The sequence below is a fragment of the Arachis hypogaea genome, chromosome 13, assembly GCF_003086295.3.
Source record: "Arachis hypogaea cultivar Tifrunner chromosome 13, arahy.Tifrunner.gnm2.J5K5, whole genome shotgun sequence".
NCBI classification, from domain to species: domain Eukaryota; kingdom Viridiplantae; phylum Streptophyta; class Magnoliopsida; order Fabales; family Fabaceae; genus Arachis; species Arachis hypogaea.
The window spans coordinates 72,150,066-72,161,152 of record NC_092048.1 but is presented as its reverse complement, the minus strand read 5'-3'; the positions used below and the strand labels follow the sequence as shown (position 1 = coordinate 72,161,152).

At 39.3% G+C, this 11,087-nt stretch overlaps 1 non-coding gene across 1 annotated transcript; it reads left to right on the top strand.

The window, feature by feature from the left end:
- The first annotated feature begins 5,377 nt into the window (after positions 1–5,377).
- On the top strand, positions 5,378–5,485 carry LOC112738820 (small nucleolar RNA R71). Its single transcript, XR_003169775.1, has one exon. It is a non-coding gene; the product is annotated as a small nucleolar RNA R71 (small nucleolar RNA).
- Positions 5,486–11,087: the final 5,602 nt, after the last annotated feature.

Genomic DNA, 11,087 nt, shown 5'->3' with positions numbered 1-11,087 from the left:
GGTGTGTGCTTGGGCTGAGCTTGAGTGTTGCATGTGTAGAGATCCTTCTTGGAGTTGAACGCCAGTTTTTGTGCCAGTTTGGGCGTTCAACTCTAGTTTTGGCTCCTTTTCTGGCGCTGGACGCCAGATTTGGGCAGAAAGCTGGCATTGAACGCCAGTTTTCGTCTTCTATTCTTGGCCAGAGTATGGACTATTATATATTGCTGGAAAGCCCTGGATGTCTACTTTCCAACGCAATTGGAAACGCAACATTTCGAGTTCTGTAGCTCCAGAAAATCCACTTTGAGTGCAGGGAGATCAGAATCCAACAGCATCAGCAGTCCTTCTTCAACCTCTGAATCTGATTTCTGCTCAAGTCCCTCAATTTCAGCCAGAAAATACCTGAAATCACAGAAAAACACACAAACTCATAGTAAAGTCCAGAAATGTGAATTTAACATAAAAACTAATGAAAACATCCCTAAAAGTAACTAGATCCTACTAAAAACATACTAAAAACAATGTCAAAAAGCGTATAAATTATCCGCTCATCACAACACCAAACTTAAATTGTTGCTTGTCCCCAAGCAACTGAAAATCAAATAGGATAAAAAGAAGAGAATATACTATAAATTCTAAACTATCAATGAAACATAGCTCCAATCAAATGAGCGGGACTTATAGCTTTTTGCCTCTTGAATAGTTTTGGCATCTCACTTCATCCATTGAGGTTCAGAATGATTGGCATCTATAGGAACTCAGATTTCAGATAGTGTTATTGATTCTCCTAGTTCAGTATGATGATTCTTGAACACAGCTTCTTTATGAGTCTTGGCCGTGGCCCTAAGCACTTTGTTTTCCAGTATTACCACCGGATACATAAATGCCACAGACACATAATTGGGTGAACCTTTTCAGATTGTGACTCAGCTTTGCTAAAGTCCCCAATTAGAGGTGTCCAGGGTTCTTAAGCACACTCTTTTTTTGCTTTGGACCTTGACTTTAACCGCTCAGTCTCAAGTTTTCACTTGACACCTACACGCCACAAGCACATGGTTAGGGACAGCTTGGTTTAGCCGCTTAGACCAGGATTTTATTCCTTTAGGCCCTCCTATCCACTGATGCTCAAAGCCTTGGGATCCTTTTTATTTGCCTTTGCCTTTTGGTTTTAAGGGTTATTGGCTCTTTCTGCTTGCTTTTTCTTTTTCTTTCTATTTTTTTTCTATTTTTTTCGCCCCTTTTTTTTTCTCTTTTTTTTTTTTCTGCAAGCTTTGTTCTTTGCTACTTTTTCTTGCTTCAAGAATCATTTTTATGATTTTTCAGATTATCAAATAACATGTCTCCTAGTCATCATTCTTTCAAGAGCCAACATATTTAACATTCTTAAACAACAACTTCAAAAGACATATGCACTGTTCAAGCATACATTCAGAAAACAAGAAGCATTGTCACCACATCAATATAATTAAGCTAAGTTCAAGGATAAATTCGAAACTCATGTACTTCTTATTCTTTTGAATTAAAACATTTTTCATTTAAGAGAGGTGATGGATTCATAGGACATTCATAACTTTAAGACAAAGTTACTAACTACTAATGATCATATACTGAAGACACAAACATGGATAAGCACACAACATAGAAAACGAAAAACAGAAGAAATAAGAACAGGAATGAATCCACCTTAGTGATGGTGGCGTTTCCTTCTTGAGGAACCAATGATGTCCCTGAGCTCTTCTATGTCTCTTCCTTGTCTTGGTTGCTCCTCCCTCATTACTTTTTGATCTTCTCTTATTTCATGAAGCATGATGGAGTGCTCTTGATGTTCCACCCTTAGTTGTCCCATATTGGAACTCAATTCTCCTAGGGAGGTGTTGATTTGCTCCCAATAATTTTGTGGAGGAAAGTGCATTTGAGGCATCTCCGGGATCTCATGTAAATGAGCTTCTTGCGCCTCTTGAGCTCCATGACTGGGCTCTCTTGCTTGCTCCATCTTTTTCTTAGTGATGGGCTTGTCCTCTTTAATGAGGATATCTCCCTCTATGTCAATCCCAGCCGAATTGCATAGGTGGCAAATGAGGTGAGGAAAGGCTAACCTTGCCATAGTGGAGGACTTGTCAGCCACCTTGTAGAGTTCTTGAGGTATAATCTCATGAACTTCCACCTATTCTCCAATCATGATACTATGGATCATGATGGCCCGGTCTATAGTAACTTCAGACCGGTTGCTAGTGGGAATGATTGAGCATTGAATGAACTCCAACCATCCTCTAGCTACAGGCTTGAGGTCCAATCTTCTTAGTTGAACCAGCTTGCCTTTGGAGTCAACCTTCCATTGAGCTCCTTCTACACATATATCCATAAAGACTTGGTCCAACCTTTGATCAAAGTTGACTCTCCTTGTGTAGGGGCGTGCGTTCTCTTCCATGTTTGGCAAGTTGAACGCCAACCTCACATGTTCCGGACTAAAATCTAAGTATTTCCCCCGAACCATTGTAACATAGTTCTTTGGATCCGGGTTCTTACTTTGATCATGGTTCTTGGTGATCCATGCATTGGCATAGAACTCTTGAACCATTAGGATGCCGACTTGTTGGAACCTCTTCTTTGAATTTCATGTCGGATCTCCGGATACTCATTTCTTTTGAGTTTGAAAGGGACCTCAGGGATCACCTTCTTCTTGGCCACAACATCATAGAAGTGGTCTTGATGGGCTTTGGAGATGAACCTTTCCATCTCCCATGACTTGGATGTGGAAGCTTTTGTCTTCCCTTTCCCCTTTCTAGAGGATTCTCCGATCTTAGGTGCCATCAATGGTAATGGAAAAACAAAAAGCTTATGCTTTTACCACACCAAACTTAGAATTTTGCTCGCCCTCGAGCAATAAAAGAAAAAATAGATGAAGAAGAAGAAGAAATGGAGGAGAGGGAGAGGGTGAGTGTTTCGGCCAAGAAGGGTGTAGAGGGGTGTGTTGTGTGAATTTGATGAAGAATGGAGGGCTTTATATAGGAAAGGGAGGGGGGAAAGGTTTCGGCCATATGGGTGGGTTTGGGTGGGAAATTGGTTTTGAATTTTGAAGGTAGGTAGAGTTTATGAGGTAGGTTTATGGGGAAGAGTGGATGGATGTGAGTGGTGAAGAGGTGATAGGGAAGAGAGTTTGAGGTGATTGGTGAAAGGTTTTTGGGGAAGAGTGTTTGTGGGGTTGTGTGAAAGAGAGTGGTGAGAAGAAGTGAGTGGAGGTAGGTGGGGATCCTGTGGGGTCCACAGATCCTAAGGTGTTCAAGGATTTACATCCCTGCACCCATTAGGCATGTAAAAATGCCTTTGCACCCAACTCTGGGCGTTCAGCGCCAGGTTGGTGGCCATTTTGGGCGTTCAACGCCCATTTGTGTGCCATTTCTGGCGTTGAACGCCAGAACCATGCCTGTTCTGGCGTTCAGCGCCCAGAAGCTGCCCATTTTGGGCATTCAGCGCCAGAACCATGCTCTGTTCTGGCGCTGAATGCCAGACAGATGCTCCTCCAGGGTGTGATTTTTCTTCTGCTGTTTTTGATTCCGTTTTCAATTTTTATATTTATTTTGTGACTCCCCATGATCATGAACCTACAAAGACATATAACTAAGCTAAATATAGTTAGATAAATAAAAATTGGGTTGCCTCCCAACAAGCGCTTCTTTAATGTCAATAGCTTGACAGTGGGCTCTCATGGAGCCTTACAGATGTTCAGAGCATCGTTGAAACTCTCCAACACCAAACTTAGAGTTTGGATATGGGAGTTCAACACCAAACTTAGAGTTTGGTTGTGGCCTCCCAACACCAAACTTAGAGTTGACTGTGGGGGCTCTGGTTGACTCTGCTTTAAGAGAAGCTTTTTCTGCTTCCTCTCCATGGTTGCAGAGGGAGATCCTTGAGTTTTAAACACAAGGGAGTCCTCATTTCATTGAAGGACTATTTCACCTCTGTCAACATTAATCACAGCTCTTGCTGTGGCCAGGAAAGGTCTTCCTAGGATGATGGATTCATCCTCTTCCTTTCCAGTATCCAGGACTATGAAATCAGCAGGGATGTAAAGGCCTTCAACCTTTACTAACACGTCCTCTACTTGTCCATAAGCCTATTTTCTTGAACTGTCTGCCATCTCTAATGAGATTTTAGCAGCTTGCACCCCATAGATTCCCAGTTTCTCTATTACAGAGAGGGGCATAAGGTTTATCCCTGAACCAAGGTCACACAGGGCCTTAAAGATCATGGTGCCTATGGTACAGGGTATTATGAACTTTCCAGGATCCTGTCTCTTCTGAGGCAATGTCAGTTGATCCAGATCACTTAGTTCATTGATGAACAAGGGAGGTTCAACTTCCCAAGTATCAATGCCAAATAATTTGGCATTCAGCTTCATGATTGCACCAAGAAACTTGGTAGTTTGCTCTTCAATGACATCCTCATTCTCTTCAGAAGAGGAATACTCATCAGAGCTTATGAAGGGCATAAGGAGGTTCAATGGAATCTCTATGGTCTCTAGATGAGCCTCAGAGTCCTTTTGTTCCTTAGAGGGAAGCTCCTTATTGGTCACTAGACGTCCCAGGAGGTCTTCCTCCTTGGGATTCACGTCCTCCACTCCCCTTGTAGGTTCGGCCATGGTGCTTATGTCAATGGCCTTGCACTCTCCTTTTGGATTCTCTTCTGTATTGCTTGGGAGAGTACTGGGAGGGATTTCAGTGATCCTTTTACTCAGCTGGCCCACTTGTGCTTCCAAATTTCTAATGGAAGATCTTGTTTCATTCATGAAACTTACAGTGGCCTTAGACAGATCAGAGACTAAGTTTGCCAGATTAGAAGTATTTTGTTCAGAGTTCTCTGTCTGTTGCTGAGTGGATGATGGAAAAGGCTTGCTGTTGCTAAACCTGTTTCTTCCACCATTATTAAAGCCTTGTTGAGGCTTTTGATCCTTCCATGAGAATTTTGGATGATTTCTCCATGATGAGTTATAGGTGTTTCCATAAGGTTCACCTAAGTAATTCACCTCTGCTATTGCAGGGTTCTCAGGATCATAAGATTCTTCTTCATAAGAAGCCTCTTGAGTACTGTTGGATGCAGCTTGCATTCCATGCAGACTCTAAGAGATCATATTGACTTGCTGAGTCAATATTTTATTCTGAGCCAATATGGCATTCAGAGTATCAACTTCAAGAACTCCCTTCTTCATAGGCGTCCCATTATTCATAGGATTCCTTTTAGAAGTGTACATGAACTGGTTATTAGCAACCATGTCAATGAGTTCTTGAGCTTCTGCAGGCGTTTTCTTTAGGTGAATGGATCCACCTGCAGAAGTGTCCAGTGACATCTTTGATAGCTCAGATAAACCATCATAGAATATATCTAGGATGGTCCATTCTGAAAGCATGTCAGAAGGACACTTTTTGGTCAACTGTTTGTATCTTTCCCAAGCTTCATAGAGGGATTCACCTTCTTTCTGTCTGAAGGTTTGAACATCAGCTCTAAGCTTGCTCAGCTTTTGAGGAGGAAAGTACTTGGCTAAGAAAGCCGTGACCAGCTTATCCTAAGAGTTCAGGCTGTCTTTGGGTTGAGAATCTAACCATAATCTAGCTCTGTCTCTTACAGCAAAAGGGAAAAGCATGAGCCTGTAGACTTCAGGATCTACTCCATTAGTCTTAACAGTATCACATATCTGCAAGAATTCAGTTAAGAACTGAAAAGGATCTTCAGATGGAAGTCCATGAAACTTGTAGTTCTGCTGCATCAGAGAAACTAATTGAGGTTTCAGCTCAAAGTTGTTTGCTCCAATGGCAGGAATGGAGATGCTTCTTCCATGTAAATTGGAATTAGGTGCAGTAAAGTCACCAAGCATCTTCCTTACATTATTATTATTTTCGGCTGCCATCTCCTCTTCCTGTTCGAAAATTTCTGAAAGGTTATCTCGGGATTGTTGTATTTTAGCTTCTCTTAGTTTCCTTTTCAGAGTCCTTTCAGGTTCTGGATCTGCTTCCACAAGGATGTTCTTATCCTTGCTCCTGCTCATATGACAAAGAAGAGGGCACAGAAAAATAATAATAATAATAGAGATCCTTTATACAACAGTATAGGGATCCCTTTGTGAGTGGAAGAAAAGAGGGAGACAAAGAGTGTGACGTAAAGAAAGAAACGCAACTGTGAGGATGGCAGAGATGTGAGATGAGATGTTAGTAGATGAATAAATAAATAGAATAAGATGGGAGAGGGAGAATTTTCGAAAAATATTTTTGAAAAAGAGTTAGTGATTTTCAAAAATGGTTTTTGAAAAGTGTTAGTATTTTTCGAAAATTTTTAAATCAAAAATAAAAAATAAGAATAATTAGTTAATTAAAAAGAAATTTTTGAAAAAGAGGGAAGATTTTTTCGAAAATTAGAGAGAGAGAGTTAGTTAGGTAGTTTTGAAAAAGTTAAGAAACAAACAAAAGTTAGTTAGTTAGTTGAAATAAATTTTGAAAAGATAAGAAGTTAGGAGGTTAGAAAAGATATTTTGAAACCAACTTTTTGAAAAAGGTAAGAAGATATTTTAGAAATTAGTTTTGAAAAAGATTTTATTTTTAAAATCTCAATTAATGACTTGATTCATAAGAAATCACAAGATATGATTCTAGAACTTAAAGTTTGAATCTTTCTTAACAAGTAAGTAACAAACTTGAAATTTTTGAATCAAAACATTAATTGATTATGTTATTTTCGAAAATTTGGTATAAAAATAAGAAAAAGATTTTTGAAAAATATTTTTGAAATTTTCGAAAATAACTAAGAATTTTGAAAAAGATTTGATTTTTGAAAAAGATTTTGAAAAAGATAAGATTTTTTCAAATTGAAAATTTGATTTGACTCATGAGAAACAATTTGATTTTAAAAATTTTTGAAAAAGTCAATCCAAATTTTCGAATTTGATGAGAGAAAATGGGAAAGATATTTTTTTGATTTTTTTGAAATTTTTATGATGAGAGAGAAAAACACTAAAGAGATGCAATGCATGAAGATTTTGGATCAAAACAATGAATGCATGCAAGAATGCTATGAATGTCAAGATGAACACCAAGAACACTTTGAAGATCATGATGAACACCAAGAACATATTTTTGAAAAATTTTTAATGCAAAGAAAACATGCAAGACACCAAACTTTGAATTCTTTAATGCTTAGACACTAAGAATTCAAGAATGCATATGATAAACATGAAAAGACACAAAACAAAAAATCATCAAGATCAAACAAGAAGACTTACCAAGAACAACTTGAAGATCATGAAGAACACCATGAATGCATGAGAATTTTTGAAAAATGCAAGATGCACATGCAATTGACACCAAACTTATAACATGACTCAAGACTCAAACAAGAAACAGAAAATATTTTTGATTTTTATGATTTTCTAATTTTTTTGGTATTTTTCGAAAATTAATTGAAAAAGGAAAATAAGGATTCCAAAATTTTTAATATGAATTCCAGGAATCTTGCATGTTTAGTCTAAAGCTTCAGTCCAGGAATTAGACATGGCTCATGAGCCAGCCAAGCTTTCAATGAAAGCTCCAGTCCAAAACACTAGACATGGCCAATGGCCAGCCAAGCTTTAGCATTTTAACATCAGAGTATATTGCTCTTGATAACAAATTGCAAGCCTCAGTCCAAATAAATTTAGACATGGCTTTACAGCCAGCCAGGCTTCACATGCTTCATGAAACACTAGAATTCATTCTTTAAAATTTTGAATAAATTTTTGAAAACATTTTTATATTTTTTTGAAAACAAAAGAAAAATTTTTGAAAGATTTTTTTTTTTGAAAAATTTTTGAAAATAAAATAAAAGGAAAATTATCTAATCTGAGCAACAAGATGAACCGTCAGTTGTCCAAACTCGAACAATCCCTGGCAACGGCGCCAAAAACTTGGTGCACGAAATTGTGATGTCCAGGCTCAAACAATCCCTGGCAACGTGAGAAACTTGGTATGCGCAATCGTGATTACACTTTGATTATGTAAAATTCATGGCTCTTTCTTTCCCTGGCAATGGCGCCAAGAACATGGTGCCAATACCATGGTTCACAACTTCGATACAACTAACCAGCAAGTGCACTGGGTCGTCCAAGTAATACCTTACATGAGTAAGGGTCGAATCCCACGGAGATTGTTGGTATGAAGCAAGCTATGGTCACCTTGCAAATCTCAGTTAGGCAGATATAAATTGATAATGGTGTTTTTGAATTTAATATAATAAAATAGGGATAGAAATACTTATGTAATTCATTGGTGAGAATTTCTGATAAGCGAATGGAGATGCTTTCGTTCCTCTGAACCTCTGCTTTCCTGCTATCTTCATCCAATCAGCCTTACTCCTTTCCATGGCTGGCTTTATGCAAGGGCATCACCGTTGTCAGTGGCTACATCCCCTCCTCTCAGTGAAAAATATGCTCACATGCTCTGTCACAGCACGGCTAATCATCTGTCAGTTCTCGATCATGCTGGAATAGGATTCACCCTCCTTTTGCGTCTGTCACTAACGCCCAGCACTCGCGAGTTTGAAGCTCGTCACAGTCATTCAATCATTGAATCCTACTCGGAATACCATAGACAAGGTTTAGACTTTCCGGATTCTCTTGAATGCCGCCATCATTCTAGCTTACGCCACGAAGATTCTGGTTAGGAGATCTAAGAGATATTCATTCTAGCTTATTTCAAGTAGAACAGAAGTGTTTGTCAGGCACGTGTTCATAGGGGAGAATGGTGATGAGCGTCACAGATAATCATCACCTTCATCATGTTCTTGGTGCGAATGGATATCTTAGAAGTGAAATAAGATGAATTGAATAAAAACAGTAGTACTTTGCATTAATCTTTGAAGAACAGCAGAGCTCCACACCTTAATCTATGGAGTGTAGAAACTCTACCGTTAAAATTACATAAGTGAAAGGTCCAGACATGGCCGAGATGGCCAGCCCCCTAAAACGTGATCACAGGATCAGAATACAATCCAGGATCAAAGATTGTCAAAAAGACTAGTAAAGGGTCCTATTTATAATAAACTAGCTACTAGGGTTTACATGAGTAAGTAATTGATGCATAAATCCACTTCCGGGGCCCACTTGGTGTGTGCTTGGGCTGAGCTTGAGTGTTTCACGTGTAGAGGTCCTTCTTGGAGTTGAACGCCAGCTTTTGTGCCAGTTTGGGCGTTCAACTCTGGTTTTGGCTCCTTTTCTGGCGCTGGACGCCAGATTTGGGCAGAAAGCTGGCGTTGAACGCCAGTTTACGTCATCTATTCTTGGCCAAAGTATGGACTATTATATATTGCTGGAAAGCTCTGGATTTCTAATTTCCAACGCAATTGGAAGCGCTCCATTTCGAGTTCTGTAGCTCCAGAAAATCTATTTTGAGTGCAGGGAGGTCAGAATCCAACAGCATCAGTAGTCCTTCTTCAACCTCTGAATCTGATTTCTGCTCAAGTCCCTCAATTTCAGCCAGAAAATACCTGAAATCACAGAAAAATACACAAACTCATAGTAAAGTCCATAAATGTGAATTTAACATAAAAACTAATGAAAACATCCCTAAAAGTAACTAGATCCTACTAAAAACATACTAAAAATAATGTCAAAAAGCGTATAAATTATCCGCTCATCACAGAGAAAGTGTGAAGTAGGCAGGGACTTTAGCTTAGGGCGTTAGTGGTGTTAACGTTAAGTGAAAATGTGGGGTTGAGAACGTTAGTGACAATCACCTTTTTCACTAACGTTCCTAACCCAAAGTGGTCCACGTTAACTTCAACGTTAGTGGCACTAACGTGACCACTAACATTGACCCTTGGCCCTTCGCAAACGTTACTAGGGTTTATCTTTTTCAATAACGTTGAGAGTACCCCTTTCTCCCTACGTTAGAGTTCACGTTAGAATAGTTAACGTGGCCTTTAACGTAGGCTTGCCAAATCTTCGAGAGCGTTAGTGACACTTACCTTTGTCACTAACGCTTCAGAACGCCCCTACTTTCCATGTTAGAGTTCACGTTAACTAGGTTAACGTTAACTAGGTTAACGTGACTTCTAACGTGGTATTGATAGCCATCTCCAACGTTAGTGACAAAGGTGAGTGTCACTAACGTTGGCGCATCATCCCTCTTCTCCACGTTAGCTTCCATGTTAATGTAATTAACGTGGCAACTAATGTGGCTCATAGTGGCTCAATCCAACGTTAGTGACAAAGGTGAGTGTCACTAACGTTGGTAATTTTTGCTCCCTCCATGTTAAAGTCCACGTTAACTAGGTTAACGTGGCTTTTAACGTAGCCAATATGGGCTTAGTCCAACGTTAGTGACAAAGGTGAGTGTCACTAACGTTGGCATCATCTTCTTCTTCCACGTTAGAGCTCACGTTAACTAAGTTAATGTAGCTCTTAACGTGGCCAATTGCCCCTTTTGGAACGTTAATGGCACTTACTTTTACCACTAACGTTGGAGTTCTACTTCTCTTCCACGTTAGCTTTCACGTTAACATAGTTAACGTGGCAACTAACGTGGGCTATGATGGCTCACGAAGGCGTTATTGGCAATCACTTTTCTCATTAACGTTGCAAGCTAGCCTTCATTCCACGTTAGTGGTCACGTTAGCTAGACTAACGTGGCTGCTAACGTGGTTCTTCCTTGCTTCTTTTATCCTGAAATCAAGCAATAAAGTGCATCAAAGCTCTTATCCAAGTTATGAGATATGCATCATTCAATTTGTCCTTTAATTCATGCATAATTCTCATGAAATCATGTAAAATTCACAATGTTTGCTTGAATCAAGATGTAAGTGATTATTTACCCAAAACTTGCTTATTTCCTAAGAAAATGCATGAAACTACCTTAAAACCATAAAGAAAAGGTCAGTGAAACTGGCCAAAATGCCCTGGCATCAACGTCCTTTCCCTCTATTGAGATCTCTGAAACCTTTTCGGATGAGCAACTGTTTGCCATTCAGGAAACACCATGGTTTGCAGACATTGCAAACTATAAAGCTGCAAAATTCATACCCAAGGAGTACAGCAGGCAACAAAAGAAAAAATTAATTACTGATGCAAAGTACTACTTGTGGGATGAACC